Consider the following 14,923-nt stretch of genomic DNA (forward strand, 5'->3'; position numbering starts at 1 on the left):
CACTGAAGCTCTTGCAGATCATATTACCTGCTCTACCTTTAATTTGCTCCCACATTGGAAACATTTTAATCAGGAGTATTCCTTCTGGGACCTCAAATATCCATGCTTTTTGAGTCATAATAAACACACCGAAAGGGCCTGCTGCAATAAATAAACAAACAAACCAAAAAGCAGTTAATTTGTTTTATATACATTGCACTTATGACATAAAGAATTTAATGCATGATTATTCAGAAACCTTTTGGGAAGTGAAATAGTCTCTCATTCACTACAATACAAGTAGTGCATTATAGACCAAAGAGCCAATAGCGGTTTGTTGGGTGAGAAATATATTCCGAAGACCACTGAAGGTCTAACTTAAAGAATTGGTAACTTTAGGTCAACCCACAACTCTGCTGTCAAGCTAGACCTAAAAGGTTGGAATGACTTCCAAACTTGCAGACACTAGACTTTGGGCCCGATTGCCACTTTGGCTGTCTTCCTGCCGAACCACCGTTGCAAACGCAACAGCGGTCCTCAATACATGTGAATAGTAGCCCAACGCCATCTGGGCAATGGTCTTCCACCCACCGATTTACAATGAAACACCAGTACTGGCGGTCAACTAGCGGCGGTTCTCTGACGCAGGCACAGCCAGTGCAGGTAAGAGCGGTGGGGTGGGGTAAGGAGAAGTCGACAGACAACGACGAGGTAAACTTAAATAAATAAAAAACAAGCATTGAAAATGCAATAGGTCTCTCCTTTGATTACGTTAAAGCCATTTGCTTTGCTAATGGTATTGTATAGCAAAGCAAATGGCTTTAACCTAATGAAAGGCAAGACCTATTGCATTTTTAATGCTTGTTTGAGATGGTCACGGAGAAAACATATTGAGTAGTCTCTAAAGGCCTGGATGTAACCATATTCCACATTACTTTTGGATGGCAAGGCCTACCTCTATATCGCCCAATAAGTCACATGTACAAGCAGCAATAGTAGAGAACTGTTGCTTGTGTTAGAAGTAGTCTACTGGGTCTCTCAGATAAAGGTAAGATGAAACCTGAAAAAGTCCATAGGATGAAACACACAATAGCTGTGAAGTGCCTGTAAATCTGCATGAACTGAATGATCATTTATTCTAGGTTGTGTATCCAAAGACTCAATTTTATGAAAGATTAACCTGGAGTACTGTTTTAGAGCGCAGCCAACATTCACAAGTAATAGCATGTACTGTTAACCACTTAATTCTTAACCATCTAACCTGAGCACATCTTCCAACTCCACCATTGTAACGACGGAAAGGAACACATTGCTTCTGAAGAGTGACATCCTTCAGGTATTTGGTGGCTTTACGGATATACATACCCTTGGTGGCTTGAGCAGTCTCATGGGTGTTCTAGAAAAAAACATGTAAAAGGGCATGTTTACTCTAGAAATACATAATTAGGAAGAGTATTGTACACAAGGCATAATTAGTAGTTGCTCAGAATGCAAAGCATTTTCATGAAAAACTCAAAGGTGTCCTTAGCAAGTCATCATCACAGCCACACAAACTCAATGTGACAGTTGACAGTAATGTGAAATATCAAGAACACAAATTGAATGACACCGGGTGGGTTCACTCTTTCTACAGAGAATGAACAGGTCACCAACTTCATACAATGCTCAGTTTTACACAAACTTTACATAGGTGGCCCATTGTTTTTTTTTTAATTAGCAGGAGTAAAAAACATAAAAGCTACTAAAAAATTGCCTCTGAGAAATAGTATTTTCAATTGCGCAATAGCTTAGCAAAATATTTGTAGACCTGCCAATTTTCACCAGTCTTGGTTTGACATGTATCATTATATAATATGGTAGCATCATAGCTTGCATTAAATTGTTACATTTTACAAATGCATACACGTTTTTTCAACTGGCTTCCCTTTCAAACAAGCTACACTCAAAGCATTTCCTGAAGGGCGCTGGTCGGAATAATGAAGGCTTTTCATATGCAAGACTTACCACTACTAACTATAGATGCACATTTTGCCTTAGTTGCTCACCATCCTCTTAGACAGATTCATAATGTAGTATTAGTACCTGGCAGCCAACAGGTTTGCGCTGCAGAGGGTTGGGGAAACTTGGAATTGAATCCAAGGGTGCACTGAACTTTGGTGAAAGCATCAGGTGAGTGATGCAGGATTGGTGGTCTAAAGGACGCGTACCTTGAAATTGACCCGCAGGTTGGAACTCCGTGCCTTGCATGCTGCTGAAAAACAAAAAAAATATATTAATCCTATGTAAAACACATTAAGATTCGTCTTCTCTTAAAGCACGTAATCGTCTTCATTGTATTGATCTGAGAAGTAAAATAGCCTCATTAGACCAACTGAAATAAACCATCACAAGCACCTACAATGAATATAAATGCTCAATCGTCGACAGATGACTGAATTTCAAATACGAGACATAAACGCGAATCTTACCTACATTTAGCCAGGTGTTCTGGGTCGAGCAAACAGTGCACCATTTTCAGAGATTAACTGTGGAAGGAAAGAAAACGCATGAAAAAAATGCGATGCAACAATGCGTCCTTTTAAGTAGGTTTACACCTCAAACTTTTCGCTGCTCAGAAATCAAATTAGTTTTATAATCAATTCAAAGGTGTCTTAAGATCATCGTCATCGCAGCAACATGTCCAACCCATTTTCGCATCATTGAATACACACAGTAAGGCGCATGTGAAATGACGTCAAGAAAGAGTGCCGCAACTAGTTAGTAGCCTTATACATCTTTCTCAAAACCGGGACAACGAATACGACAAATCATTTCCAGATAAAGTGTATGCTGCTATTTATCAAACAAAACTCAAAGAGAAATGGTCAAATTATTTTTTAAGATGTCACTGGAGTGGGTCATACAACAATGGTTTTGATAATCTCGTAACTATCCTTTCCTGTTAAGCTATCCCAATGCAATTACAAAAGAAAAATACACTGGCTCTCAGTGTCATTAATTATCGCTGCCAAACCTCTAGTCGGTACAAACATTTAGCAATCCAGACACGTATGCACGAAGTGTATACAAAGCGTTACTGTGCCTTTCTTAAACCTAATTACGTGGTCTAACATACAAATCAGTCACAACAGGACTATTACAAATTACTTTCGTTTACAAAGGGTGGTGCAATCCTTGAGTCATCTCGGCAGAGAATGAATAGAAAGGCATTTGCTACCAGTGTCTAGGTAATGCATTAAAATTACCAGGCGGCGTAAAACGGACAGTATACATACCGGGAGGGACACACGCTGCTGCTCTATTTGTGCCCAGTGCCTCATTACAAAGTAGAGCCACACCGAGGCCATTCCAATGCGGACAGCCATTGATAGCCCGGTTATACTTCAAAGTCCCACGAATCCAAAACACAACAGGGCTGGTAACATTGAGGGTTCTGTCTAGGAGAATGATCCTGTTCTCCAAGCACTAAACTGAAGGATTTCAAAACAGGATGGCGAAGATTCCCCCCCGGATTGAACTTAGTCTCCTTCTCTCCGCTCTGGATACCATGTCTCACTCACCTCAGGCCGGGCAGGAAGAGAAAGCAGAGCTCTCCTTCTCTCAGGTCTGGATACCATGTCTCACTCTCCTCAGGCTGCGCAGGGAGAGAAAGCGGGCACGCCGAGAGCGGCATGACGACTTCAAAATATCGAGAGATCTCGATCAGCCTCAAATAGAAAGGCATTTGCAACCAGTGTCCAGTTAATCCATTAAAATTACCAGGCGGCAAAAAAACTGACAGTATACATACCAGGAGGGGCACACGCTGCTGCTCTATTTGTGCCCAGTGCCTTATTACACAGTAGAGCCACACCGAGGATACCATGTTTCACTCACCTCAGGCCGCGCAGGAAGAGAAAGCTGAGCATGCCAGGAGTGGCATAACGACTTAAAAATATCGCGATATCTCGATCGGCCGCAAACAACAAGCCCTCATCCATAGGGAAAAAAAGGGCGTAAAAGGTTTTTTATCTTCTTTATGGGGCCATCTGTTTCGCCCCATAAAGGAGATAAGAAACCTTTTACCACAGCAGTAAGTCAAGGAAGCCATCCAAGTGGGACTGCTTCAAAAGAGAAAAGAGTATGTCACTAACACCTGATCGGTGACGCCAGTCAATGGAAAAGAGGGGCAGGGCTTAACCTCGCTAGTGAAACGTACTCTAACTCATTAAATCTCGCCAGCGAGACTGCGCATGTGCGCAGCCTACGCTAGCCGAGACCTAAAAATCACTTATCTTGCGCTTAGCGCATCACCGACTTTGCGATGTGGCAAGTGCAGGTACGTTGTGTTTTTTTAAATTTAAGTTTACCTTGTCATCGTCTGTTGACTTCCCCACCACCCTGCCCTCCCTACCCCACCGCTCCTACCTGCACGGTTCACGCCTGCTCAGACAGGGAAAAACCTTTGAAGATCGCGCTCAGCAAAGCAATAGAACCGTGGCCATTGGAAGGACATAAATACAATTCACCTGGTGTTGCCAGGCCAATTGAAGACACGTTCAATTGAAGACACCTGCATAGTCTTCCTCAAAGACATGTCATTATACTGTCCTGCATGTAGTACTGGTCAGATCACCTGAAACATATTATGCAGTGATGGACCATACAAGTGTGTTTGTCCAACAGTGAAAGACATGTACCAAAATCAAAATATGTGTAGTGGCAGTTGATACTTTGACTCTGCACTGATCAGTATTGGCAAAGACACAAACAAGTTGTGTCATCTACTTTCTTGTACTCTGCTGAGCCTAGGAATGTTCCATTTCACATAACACATCTCAACTGTGTTTGATATAAAATATTGTATCAGTATAAGTCATAATCAAACAGACTCCAACTCAGGACATGCTATGAGCTGCGTATCAGATGTACATCTGTAAGGAATAACACATAGCCTAATCAAAATGTGCTTTATCACTGAAATCTATCTACACATAAACCTCTACCTATTGTTTTGCCTTCGCGGTCTTACTAACTGTGTGACAAGCTTTGCAGGTAGATATCACACTTCTAACAATAACAATGCTCTCCTTTTTCCAACAGGTCAGTCGCTCATAACAAGTGGACACACCTCTGACATTGATATTATTCTGTATTCTACTACAAGGCTTCCCCCATTGAGAGGAAGACTCCCCGGTGCACTGCTCAAAGGAGGCAATAGCGTCTAAAGTTTAAAGTGAAGTTTATTCAAAGTTAAATCCACAAAGTCAAGTCGTTTTTCACATTTAATCCATATTCATTGTGCTTCATGTATGGTTCATCAATGTTTCAAAACGTATGAGATAAACATAATCCACGTAATTGTAATCCAATCATCAATAATCCCAATGTATTTCGGGCTGGTATCAAGCCCTTCCTCAGGGGATAGCCCTACAAACCAAAGGAAAATAACGAAATAAGGTCACAATAGTACATTTACCAAAGTATCAAACATTACACTGTGAACTCAATGGTGATATCGAGAAAAATAGACAAGGTGAATGAGAAACATGAAAACTAAAGTACCCAAATCGATCATAGAAATCTCAGTGACAGCGAAAATAGATGAAATAATAAGCGAAAACATGTGTGTCAGCAAGCAAGGAAGACACGCTATAGCAAAGAGTGCAAAGTAAGCCGAGAAAGACAACCAGAAACATCCATAACACCCCTGGGTGTATCAAGCATAGACGAGAATGTGTACTAGGATAGTTGATAAAAAGGTCTATCAGAGCGGTTAAAACTCCCATTCGTGACCGCACACCCCCATGAAATCAAGTTAGCTGAAGTCCTCGGTAGAGGTACTCACTAGAATCGGCGTCCGTGGACTAACATGATCTGCATCCGGCAAAGCGTCTCAAGCACTCAGCGTGTGAGGGAGGTTAGTGGACACGCGGCGTGCGGCGTGAAAATAAAAATAGGACTCCGAGACACAAAAATATGGGCGCCATCTTAGAAAGGTGTGAAAAGTGAATAAACAGTATACGAGTGTGAAAACAGGACGATCTTGGAGGAATAGCTAGGACTGTCCTCCCAACGTGTGTGGACGCACTCCACACCCTAACCACACTAATGTCCTGCATCCTAGCAGTGGCCTATCCCAGCCTTGATAAGCAGTTGACTGCCCAACAGCAGCCACAAGGGGGTAAATCATTACCAGAGTTGTGCAAGTGTCCTTAACAAATGTATGGGTCCCTGCCAACTTGGATATTTTGGCAAAACCTCTAGACCAATACAAACCAGGCTTACAGAGCACCGCTCAGCCATCCGTACCAACAAAACTTTGGCACCGCTGGTCAAACATTTTAGAGAGAACAATCATGGTCCAGAAGAATTTAAATGGTGCATCTTAGAAAAAATCAGGCTCCCAGACAGCAAAGGCGGCGAAAAAATTAGAAAGAAAAGAGAAGTATTTTGGATTTTTTCCCTGGGAACTTTCAAAAAAGGATTAAACGCCGAGATCCCATGGGAGAATGCCATCACGTAACAACATGTCAGTTATGCTTCTCTTATTATTTTCCTGACACTGGAAATTCGGCCCCCTTAGAACATTGTACCCAACCCTGTATGCTTAACACTTAGGTCCCTGATGTCACCATCCGCTTAAATATTATGATTGCCCCATATAATAATATAGCCTCCTCTCCTTTTTGATCTCTTATTAAATGTATATACTAGTGTATTAGTTAGCCCTTTTTCTCATTTTAGGCGCCATCCGAGTATATCAATTTGGATAACCATATAGAAAGTCCTTGTCTTAATATCCAAGAACTGGGCGCAATATCCAGCGCCATCCTATAATGGAATCTCCTACATACTAGTAAGTCCTATATAGCCCTTAATATGTTCCCCTTCCTATATAGAGTATATCTTACAGATATATGTAGGATCCGTTCGTAATTTAGACATACCACAATTGGATGCAAAATTTGCTTTTAATACAAAATAGCGTGCATTATTATCCATCGGTTTTTCAGCGCCATTATTGAAAGGTGTCTCCACATATAAGATTCGATCGAGACATTGTCCTTTCTCTTTTTCCATCACAATTCGTGGAGGATTTGCTCCTATCACCAGATAGTATGCACTAGTACATCCTCGTTCTTTTAGCGCCATCTTAGAAAGGTGTTTCAATATATGAGAATCCAATGATGGTTTGTCCATCCTCTCTTTCTAATATACCCCAGTTCGAGTAAACTTTTCGCGCCCATTCTCAACCTTAAAAGAGTTGTCATTGCCAAAGCGCTTATCCTTTTACACCGGCGAAGCTGTCCCGCTACTTGGCCGTCTGGAACTGCACCATCCTGCAGCCCACGAAACGTCTTTTACGTGAAGGTGAGAATAATACCCTCTTTAGCTATCTAGAACCACATATATTGCTATATGTGGGCTTCCACTAAATCTCCGCATATTTTGCGTTTGTCTGTAGAAACCATCCTATATACGGAACCAAGCCGCTCTTTGACCGGCCAACATTCTCACTCGTTTTATATAGTGGAACAGCACCACCTTGCTGCCGGCATCTAGATACCCCTTTGAAGGTAATTATTCATCAGTCATATCGACATATGATTAACGCTTGCGTCTCTAGTTATATGATGTTTTACATCATAAGTTATTTGTGTCATCCACTGAACCAGCGTTCTTTAAGCCTTGTCATACACAGAGCTATAGTTGGCTTTCATTAACGCTCGTCGCCCCTTTATCTATATCTTTCAGCCTATCCAATGCTTTGGGCATTTTTATTCCGTCATTACATCCAGTAACTAATGTGAACCACGATTGGAATATCAGCAACTACATAATTAGAGGTAATTTCCATGACCTTCTAGTTGTCAACTATGCGAGCATTTTGATGCCTGATAAGTTACACTTCAATGTTTGTTTCTGAACACCTGTTACACAATAGGAATGATCTAAGATCCGTTTTTATCTTTTGTATACCTACCTGCAGTGATTGTTACTTGCCACGTATTGAACATTACCATGAAGCGAAACATCTCGTTATAGTGAACCACAATATCCATGCCGTGAAAACAATAGGTAACCTCCTTTTTTTTTCAAAAAAAACTATTTACCCATTCACTAAGGACACTACCCAATTGATGATGGGCTCTAAATCGATATCTTAAGTGGCAGAATATTCCATTTACAAGTTTTCTTATCTTTCTGTGTCTGTATTATCGCGAGCATAGTGATCTGTAATTTCAAACTTCGATCCCTACAATGTCCCTTGCCTCCAGTGATTTGCTCTTTCCGTATCAATAGATTCAGATACAGGATTAGCCGTATTAGGTTACAAAAAGAATGGAAACATATAACTCCCTACTCGACATATATATCTTTTTTCGACAACTACAGGTTTATTAATTTTATGAATCGTACCACCCTTTCCATTAGAGACTACATCGTTTGCATTAGGCATTTGTTTAAGTTAACTCATTGTGTTCAAAGTGTCCTCTTCCCTTTTTAACCATGTAGTTGACCGCATAATAATTTCTGTTCTAATTAGGTATCAGCCCCTTCAAGTGGCCCTGTGTCTTTGGCCTTCTTTTTTAAAAAAATAAGGAAGTTATCATCGATTCCTTTGTCACGAATGGAATGATATACAACACCACAAATGTAAGTGAATTGACATGTTTGTATTCAGAACTGAGATCACAATACATCATTCGTGATCAGTCTAAATTTTGAGACTCTCATTGAGAAATTATTTGTAAATGTTTTTTATGACAATCAACTGTACCTATACCAATAATGAACCCTATATGATTGACGGTTCTTTCTGTTTAACTGAGTACTGCACTAACTTTGTACATATATCGGTCTATTATATGACGTTAAGTGACTAATTTCTATGTCTGGACCTCTCGGTTAGATCAAGAGTTGTTATGAATTCTGTATTGTGTAATAATTAAATAGGTATGCACGTAGATAGGTGGAGTAAGTTTGTAAAAGAACATATGCACTGTTATATATAACATTCTTTCCTATAATATTCTTTCCAGAGTTTCATTCAACGACTCCTGAAGAAGGCAGTTCTCCCACTGCCGAAACGCGCGTCGAGTCTACTTAATAATCTTCCAATAATTGCAACTGTCATTTTAGTAAAAATCTTTTTGTGTATAATCGTTAAAATCAGTCGTGATCTACACTGTTACTATGATGTATTTGTTTTTTAATGAATGTGTTTGATGTATTTTTTTCAATGATTGCATATGTCACTATTTTACTGTATCATATAGTTTGACTTATAATTTTGAGTCTCTATATGATTTTTATCTATGTCTAATTAAATATATATATTTTTTAATATACACATTAGTTTTCGACGATTCTTTTTCTCCATTGGTCCTAGCCTTTATAGTCACTTAATTTGTGGATGGCCTAGGATTTTGTACTCACATTGGTTTTTACCCTGCCCTAGGAATCTGTGTATTTTTGATACCCAGGGGGTCCTTGTTTTTCTCTCAATGGGTTACCAGCATGCCTGCCACCGTCTGAGCTGAGCTTGACTCAAAGTCCAAACCACAAGTTTTGGTCTCAAATTTGTAGGTAAGGTAGTAGGTGAATGATGATGTGCTTTGCCTATTGTCTGCATTGACCTGGGACACAACAGTGTTAAATGGCCTATCCATGAACCAGACTTGACCTGTCTCATGTTTGACTCTAGTAAGGATTGTTCGGATGTTGTAAATGTCCCTGCTGGCCATTGGTCCAGACAGGCTAAATGTCTACATTGTGTGATGAGTGATGCTCACTAACTGCTGTGTGTTATGTGATGGTAGGCCTATTATATTTGACACAGTTGGATGTGCACATTGAATGCAGTGACTGCACAACACTTTCCAGTGGTAAGTTGCATATGTATTATCACATTATTGTTGTCGCAGCACTGGTTTAATTGCTAATTTTGCCTAAATGTTTGCCTGTGAACCAGCTCCTGTAGTTGTGTCACCACAAACATTATGTATTCAACATGATCTGACTGCATTGTTAGCTTGATCTTTGAGTCATTTAGACAAATGTGGGTCTAGGCCACTGAGATTATTTTCTGAGGTAATTGTGTTACTCCCACAGTTGATGTTTTACCACTGCTATGACTGGGTACAAATTGGCGGATAGGTGACTCGTGCACTGATCCATTTCTGACATGGAGATGTTAATATTAATTTGGTGGGTAAATGGGATACATGAAAGGTAAACTTACACTTATATGTAATGATCCATTTTGCAAAGACATGACTCGGGTGTCATCCAGTGATGTGAGGTGCACATGTTAATGATGGCAGGTTCATTTCAAGAGTGGTCAAATGAGTCTTGGAGTGCTCTAGATGTTTAAAGGATAATATCTTACTAAGTATTCCTTGTCATGATATTTTTTCTGAACCAATGGGTACAGTGATAGGCGAACACCCTTGGAACAAATATCAAAAACCTGTTAATGTCACTGAAAGTCACTGTGACACATGAGCCTAGAAACGTCATGTATGTGGTGGTCAAAGTTGGAATGGGGATTTCCCTAAGGCAATGTGACATCTTCTGTTGTGTGCTATTGTTCGCTGATCACCCACATATTAGGCCAGGATTGTGTGTACTCTACTATTCACTGATACATGTGAAACCTTGCAAAGCTAATGCATATCACCTCTGATAAAACTAATGTGACAGTGTATACATGATGACTTTAGGTATGTGATGTCCCAACAGTGTGAATTACTCAGTAAAAAGTGACCATATTTCTGCAACTGCAAAAAGTGATGCAATATAGTTGTCCAACTTGACATGCAGTACGTGATGATGTGTCATTTAAAGGAAGAATTTGGTGTTTGCAGGTCCTTGTGTGTACACTGCCCATAAGTATGCTGTGTCCCCTTTCCATCTTTGTAGAGGTGTCAACTTTAGTGGCCTTCTTGGCCAAATGTATTGGCGGTGGTGACCAGAGGCAGTAGATACATCAGAATGACGTGAAGTATGCTTCACTCATGGTCTTGTGGCTTTGGTGGGTGATGACATCATTACGAGGAGCAACTGGCCACAGGTTATGTACCATGCATTCATGTGTTCAGGCTCATGTTGGAGCCAATTGTGTTTGACTTAGTTCAGGTGCACTCAATGCACCTTTGATACGTATATTGTGTATATCAAATGATCAGGTTTATTACAGAATATGCAATAAATTAATTTATTTTGTAATTGCAGCATCATCTCAGGTGAGCGAAGGAGGAGATGCCAACATCCAAATGTGCAGACACGGCAGACACACCACACTCACAGCCACACCCAGCCCCAATGCACCCACTAGTGAGACCACCACATCCACATACACCCACCACTCACCCATCACATTCCCACACATCACAGGGGAACCCACACATGCATGCACACAAAAGACACCCACCATCTCACCCCAAGACACCGCAGAGATACCCATACCCATATGCACCCCCACATCCATGGACACACCCACAGTCACCACCACATCAGCAATCATTACATCCAAACACAGCACTTCCATTGCAGAAAAATCCCCAGATGCACCTCCAGGTACCAACAGTCCTAAGAAACTCAGACTCAAGTAGTCAAGCACCCAATAGACACCAGTGACACAAGGCACACCCACACTTGCACCACATACACATGACCTCCATGTACCTCCACCCATAACAGTCCCAAAGTCAACAGTCACATATAATTCCTCTACCGCCCAGTTACCACTCCTTCCCACACCACCTCCCAAGTTCCCTGCAGAGGACCCTTCCTGTGCACTTGACATCACCAGTCTCCAACCTGAATCCCCCCCTTCCAAGACAACTCCTCCCCCTTCCACATCCGAATCCACGCCTACCTCCTCAGAATCCACCCCTATTCCGGGACCATCCACCCCTTACACTTCCAAGCCTACCCCTTCCACCTCACACCCCACCCCTCTTAACATAAGCTGTCCTCTTTCTCTTCCAAAACCCCCACTCGCCACAAGACGGACCCCCTTACCAAACCCACCCATTGCCCTCCCAAATCTTAAGAGCTAGGTGCCTGCCATGCCCTTTAGATGCCCCTTTATGAGGAGGTTCCCAGGCAGTGTCATGAAGAGCAAATTTGGTTGCATAGCATTTAGCTGGACCACAGCCAGCAGACTTTGGACTGGCCATTGGTAGTACTGTTAATAAGTTACTTTCTTGGATGAATAAAATCCTTTGTTTTGTTTTGTACACAATTGTCCTGCAATTACTTTTCTAACTCTTATATGTTATTGTATACTTTGGGAGATGTGACGCCGCTTTGTCTGTTTTACCCTGATTGGTTATCCAGTTGAAGTGGTTTGTGTAATCTGAGCTTGGAATTAGTGCTGGAATTACACAGGAGAGGGGTAACTGTTCAATGGATGCTTATGTGGCATGCATTCAAATGAGGGCTTGGGATTGATATATATATCATATGGTAAGTATTCTAACTTGTTTTGGGTAATCTGTCCATCATTTAGCTTGTCCTTCTCCTTATGATAAAGGTTGGATGGGTGTTTGATGTGTGCACTGTAGTTATTTATTACATTCACACATGGAGGGTGTTGAATTGTCATGTCTTTGTACACTTATTTTTTAGATGTATCCTGTTGATGTGTATGTGAGAGAAATATCCTGTTCCTGCTGTGTTTGTCTTTCTGACTTGCACTTCCACACTGGCCTCATATGCATGGCACTAGGTGATGGTATTGGTTGTTCCTTATTTACTTCAAGCCACAGATCCAGGACACATTCAGCTTTTGAGGCATCTGCAAGGTGTTATGTGGGCCAGGGTCACAGCCTTTTTGGACCCCCTCCCCCTCTTTTTGAGGGAAGTCTATTTTTATAACAATATGACCTTTGTATGGTTTGCACACTGTTTGATAGCTATCCCATGTAGCTGCCATGACGTTTCACTGTGGGTTATGTGTGGGGTCTATTACAGATATTTTGCAGGGGGGTTTGTTTCATTTTTATGACACATACCTTCAACAGTATCTTTGATGGGACAACAGTACCTTGCAAGTGTGAAATGCGAGGGTGTGACAGTAAAAAAATATGTGGGGTACTGATGGTATGCTGCTGTTCTGTTGTACCAATCAGTGCACACTACAAGATCCATGATTCTGAATTGTGTTCACCTGTTAAATATAGTGAGGTGTCCCTGTGCAGTGTCAGTGGCCTGGACATAGGGGACATGATGGAGCAGTGTTTGGCACATACATCCCTATTCATTGGGGACAGAAGTATACACATGAAATGTTTGGGCCTGGGCACCAAAGTACCGTGATAGGTCAATGCCAGGCCTTCTATTTGCTGTGGAGTCAATGGTGAGTGGTAGGCATATGGTTTACCGTCTGTTGGGGTGAGACGGTGTTGGTGGGCATCAATAAGGATTAGCAGCAGGAGGACGTTAAGAGCTGGCTCCATGGTGTTACAGGACTTGTTGAGGTGTGTAGAGGGGAGTACAGGTGAGTTTGTGCCTCATGTCCTTCCCTTTCTGCCAGCTCAGGTGTGGAGGTTTCGCCACTGGTTTCACATCATAGGTACGCTGCGTCATGATTCAACAAGGGGGAAACTGGCTGTCTGCCCTCCAACAGCTGCATTGGCCTATTAAATGCCAACGGCGGAGAGGAATTGCTGGCAGTGTTGGCGGTGGCGGTCTTTCTTCTATAGGACCGCATACATCGTAATTGGGTGTTTGGACCACCAACTCTACTAAAGTTGTAATCAGCCCCTTTATTACACCCTCTGCATTATAATAATTTACTGATTTTCTGCTTCCACTTACTCCTCATATTTTTGTCTACTTGGTAGATTTCTACATCACTAACTACATCCTACACTACCACCTACCCCCCTAAAACCTGCACCACAATGTCACTCTTCATTCGCCCCTTTGTGTTATGGAGTCACCTTCCTCCACTTGGAAGGACAGGTTGTGCTCGTAGAAGGTCAGCACCACTTCTCAGAAGGCTTTGTTTCTTTGAAGGTCACACTGCATATAGGCGCCAGCATGTAAAACTATATTTCCCATGAATCCACTGAACTCTTGTGATGTTAGGAAACCATGGCATCCACTGCGAAGTTACTGAATGTAAGTTTCCTTATGATTCAGAGCATTCTTGCTATGCAATCAAGCTTCTTTGTTGCTGTAGTAAGGAGCTTCTTGTTAAACCTTGTGAAAAACTTAGAGACAGTTTGTGTTGCTGTAACAAGGACCTTGTTGCCAGAGCATGTGAAAATCTTGAAGATAGTTTAACTGGAAATTACTGGACATGGCGAAACTTAACGCAGCACTCCACAAAACCCTCCTACGAAAGGTCACAACATGGATAGCTTAGCAGTAGCTACCCAAAAATGGCTCAGTGACGCCACTGATCACTGCTTACCCACCCCTCATATCAAAGGAAACCTACACCGTCACCCTGCCCCATGGTTTAATGACCTGTTGAAAATTGAAAAATCGAAATGCAAGGCACTTGAGCATCAATGGCGAAAAGACTACGCCCCTGACGCAAAAAAGATCTACCATGCAGCCAGAAATCTATACCACACTGCTTGTGCGAAAGCGCGAGCTCTGTTTGTCTCAAACACCATCATGGAAGCTACCAATAAGCCGAAAACTCTGTTTAATAAGGTTAAAGAACTCGCAGGTGCACAAACCACAGCTACGGCTCCCCCTCTTAATACTCTCCAATGCCAAGATCTAGCCTGTTTCTTCACCGAAAAAATTGAGAAAATCCTCAGGGACATTAAAACTAACAACAATGAACCACCTCCTCTTGCTGACACGGAATATGCTCCCTCTTGTGAGAATACCCTTGAATCTTGGCCTCCCATCACGGTTAACATACTGAAAACCATTTTTAAGACCATCAAATCCGGTTCCCCCAGGGACCCGATTCCTATCAAAGTAATTA

At 41.7% G+C, this 14,923-nt stretch overlaps 2 non-coding genes across 2 annotated transcripts; both read right to left on the minus strand.

The window, feature by feature from the left end:
* Positions 1-1,457: 1,457 nt before the first annotated feature.
* LOC147733444 (small nucleolar RNA SNORD58) lies at positions 1,458-1,523 on the minus strand. The gene has a single exon (XR_015308827.1). It is a non-coding gene; the product is annotated as a small nucleolar RNA SNORD58 (small nucleolar RNA).
* A 1,062-nt stretch (positions 1,524-2,585) lies between these two features.
* LOC147733445 (small nucleolar RNA SNORD58) lies at positions 2,586-2,651 on the minus strand. Its single transcript, XR_015308826.1, has one exon. It is a non-coding gene; the product is annotated as a small nucleolar RNA SNORD58 (small nucleolar RNA).
* Between the last annotated feature and the right edge of the window lie 12,272 nt (positions 2,652-14,923).

This window comes from Lissotriton vulgaris, chromosome 2_1 (genome assembly GCF_964263255.1).
Source record: "Lissotriton vulgaris chromosome 2_1, aLisVul1.2, whole genome shotgun sequence".
Lineage (NCBI taxonomy): Eukaryota > Metazoa > Chordata > Amphibia > Caudata > Salamandridae > Lissotriton > Lissotriton vulgaris.